Below are 3,774 nucleotides of genomic sequence, written 5' to 3' on the forward strand. Positions count from 1 at the left end.
AGGCTAAGAAATTAAATCAGTTTCCTTCTGTCAGGAAACTAGACATAAAACAGGTACAGATTCACTAGCTGAACACAACTCAGCTCCTGTCATGTTTCTCAGTATTTCTTATCCTTTGGTTTCCATCAATATGCAAGGGCATATAGAACGAAAGGATCCATCTTCTCCTGGCTGTTAAGTGACAGTGAAAAATACATATGCCCACTACAAACTGAAGTCATCAGTGCTTTCGTTGAAGTAGTACACCTATAAAACTTAAAAAAATATAAAACTGCGAGTTTCACCATGAAATCGTCACTGTTCATGAAGGCTTGCCCAAGAGCTGTCTCATCTCCAACCCCCTATTCCCAGATGCAGCGAGAATTCCGCAGTCAGCATCTCAGATGTCTCCCAACCCATGTTGAAGTATACCTTTTGCATTAATTGCATTAACGTTCAGAGCCATGTAGATTCTCAGACTTTTTGATCACAAATAGCACATGGGTACTTCAGGGCCCTTCTGTAGCTTTGGCTAGAAACAGTGCTGTTAACCCACCTAAAAAATACTAGCAGATGGCCTAGCACGACATGACCCCAAGCCCTCCTCTCCTGAGGGAGGTAAGTGGTGAGAAATAGCTAGTTCTTCAAATCAAAAGAACCTTTCACACCCCACAGGAGGTAATAGCACTTATCCCCACGCCCTCCATCTCTTACAACATTCTGAAACAATAACACATCAGATCTGTTGCAGCAATGTGCAGCAGTACTAGTCTGTCACTGTCCAACACATAGAGCCACCACCATCAGCAGTTATCAGACACGATCAGGAAGGAGTGCAGCTTTCCTGAAGAGAAATGCTGCTGCATATCAGTCTCTGTGGCGCAATCGGTTAGCGCGTTCGGCTGTTAACCGAAAGGCTGGTGGTTCGAGCCCACCCAGGGACGAGCTCCCTTTTAAGCATCAACAGGAACCTCAGGAAGTCCAGCAAGGTGAAATGCCAAGTCCTGCCCCTGGGGAGGAACAACCCCAGGCACCAGAACATGCTGGGGGCCATCCCACTGGAAAGCAGCTTAGCTGAAAAGGACCCACGCATCCTGGTAGACACCAAGTGAACATGAGGCAAGCAAAGGAAGTCAGTAAATTGCACCGGAAGACCAAAACTGGATTAGGAGATTTGACAGGCCTTCATAAAAATCACTTGTGCACTAATGTCCTGCATTAGGAGGAGCACTGCAATCTTTGCCCTCTCCTCAGCACTGGTGAGGCCACACCCAGAGTCCTGTCTCCAGTTCTGGGCTCCCCAGTACAAGACAGACACCGATGTACTGAAAGGGCCACAAAGTTGAGTAGTGGACAAGGAGCATCTTTCCCCTGAGGAAAGGCTGAGACAGCTGGGACTGTTCAGGCTGGAGAAGGTTCTCACAAGGGATCTTATTAATGTATATAAATACTGGAAGGGCGAGTGCAAAGAGGGCAGAGCCAGGCTCTTCTCAGTGGTGCCCAGGTGCAGGACAAGAGCCAACAAGGCACAAACGAAACACAGGGGGTTCGGGAGTATCAGGGTAACAGTTTTTCACCGTGAGGGTGGCCGAGCACTGGCACAGGTTTCTTAGAGAGGCTATGGAGTCTCCCTCCTTTGAGATATTCAGAAGCCATCTGGACAGGGTCCTGGAAAATGGGCTCTAGGCGGCCCTGACTGAGCAGGGGGGTTGGACCAGACAGCCTACAGAGCCCCCTTCCAACCTCAACCCTTCTGCGTTCAGCATACTGTTCAGGAGAAAAATCTAAATCAAATCACATCTAGATAGATGTGATCTCTGACCTCCGGCACCCCAAGTACCCAGTTAATCTAGAACTTCATCTTTGATACCATACTAAGCTCAGGCATTATCAGTATATAAAGCCCAACTCTTGCTTCCATAGGCATCCTACCTTCTGTTCTTCTGGACAACACCTGCCCACAGGCTTTGCATCTTTCTCATACCTACCCTGAATTAAAATAATTCATTCTGTTTGAAGCTGAAGTTCAGAGATTATACATAATCTCTAGCCAAACTAAAAGATACAAATTTTTAATATAATTATATATTTTAGTAAAGTATATTAGTAACAAAAGTATGTTTGATAATTATATTAAATATGCTTGCTATTTTTATTACATAATTATATATTTTGGGTAACGTACCATAAATTAAATGTGTTATGCATTATTAAAACTGCCTTCACAGTTTGGGTGGCTGCTACTGCTCTTCCCTGAACCCCAGTTTACAGCTTTACTCCTATCCTAAGTAGTAATGAGAAGCTCCAGATCTAGCTATGTTAAAGAACAAGCTTCATGCTGTCATGAACATCTTGATAGCCACACTCGTCAGATCAGGAAGCCCAGCCTGACAAGCACTAACAACTGAGAACCAATCACTCCTTGCCAAAGGATCCAACCAGACTTGCTCCTGGAACCAAGTAAATCCAGAGCTGATCATACATAGAAAACACTATGAAAGTTTCTTTCCAATCAATTTGACACTTCTATTTTAAGGATGCTTCTGAGATTTTTATTAAGCTTCTAAAATAAAGAACTAGAGCCCAAGAGCTCTTGAAACCCACTAGGAATTTTGCTATCATTGTACAAAAGATGTGTACAGATGCTACAGAAACTTAGTAGCATGAGTAAAAAAAAAAATCTTCAGTTAATCACTGACCATTTTTACTCCCAACAGAAGGGACCAGATGTTACTCGGGCACAAGGGCAAGGATAAAATGTCTTACTCTTGCATTAAAATCAGCCACAGAATGTAAGCACACAGTAGTTTGGAAACACGCCTTCACAGTTCTTTGCCTGTATAACCCTTCATCAATTTTTAATTAAGGTGCCACAGGTATTCAAGAACAAGGTATGTGGAAACCTTACAAAACTTGGAACAGTTTTAATGGAGAGCTTCTCTCTTTTTTCCCCCCAAAAAGCTAGTGCTGTTGGAAAGTGACCAGGAAAAACACCTTCTATTTTGTCCTTGAAGGCCCAACTAGCTCTGAAAACCATGAAATGATTTATCTGGCAACATAAAAAAGCCCTGCTCATACTAATGTTGCTTACTGACACCTCCATGAAGGACAGCAAGAGAATGAAAACTCCTGCAGGAGCTTTGAACAAGGTAGCACATATGGGCTGGATGCAGCACCTTGAACATTTATATCAGTTCTCCAATAGCTAAATAGCAGGAACGTGCTGATTACAACACAGGCTGCCTAAGTTTTGCAAGTTTTGCATTTTTGAAAAAAATGCATCCACCAGTTCAGCCTCAGAACACAGAATTACTACACCTAACTATGGGACAAGATTAGGATTATTGTAGTTCGTTATAGATAGGTTATTCGCAAACAAGGGAACTACAAATTCAACATACAGAGCAGTTACTACGGTGGTATGTGACAGCAACAAGAACACCACTGTTTCCTGAAGTTCTGCCAAGGTTGATGAGACGTCATTGCTATCGTTTGGAGACTTACTGAACTCACGTTTTCATTTTGTTAAGACTTACTTTGAGCCAGCAGTTGATCTCATTATTACAGCAGAACAGGAAAAGTGATGCTGTAGGTTGGATAAAAGCCCCACTAGCAATAAAAAAAAAAAGGGCATCTTGAAATCTCCATGAGAAATCTGTCCCACCTCTCTTTTTAAAACAGTGGAAGAAGAAATCCAAGACAAAACCATAATAACATTTAATAGTATTCTCAAGCCTAAATTCAGATGTTAACTGCTGTGCCATATTCTTCCAGGCTAGCGTGAAGACTACAAAA

The 3,774-nt window shown here is 42.7% G+C and overlaps 1 non-coding gene across 1 annotated transcript; it reads left to right on the plus strand.

Annotated features, from left to right (window-relative positions):
* The first annotated feature begins 849 nt into the window (after positions 1-849).
* TRNAN-GUU (transfer RNA asparagine (anticodon GUU)) lies at positions 850-923 on the plus strand. The gene has a single exon. It is a non-coding gene; the product is annotated as a tRNA-Asn (tRNA).
* Positions 924-3,774: the final 2,851 nt, after the last annotated feature.

Source organism: Athene noctua, chromosome 2 (genome assembly GCF_965140245.1).
Source record: "Athene noctua chromosome 2, bAthNoc1.hap1.1, whole genome shotgun sequence".
NCBI classification, from domain to species: Eukaryota; Metazoa; Chordata; class Aves; order Strigiformes; family Strigidae; genus Athene; species Athene noctua.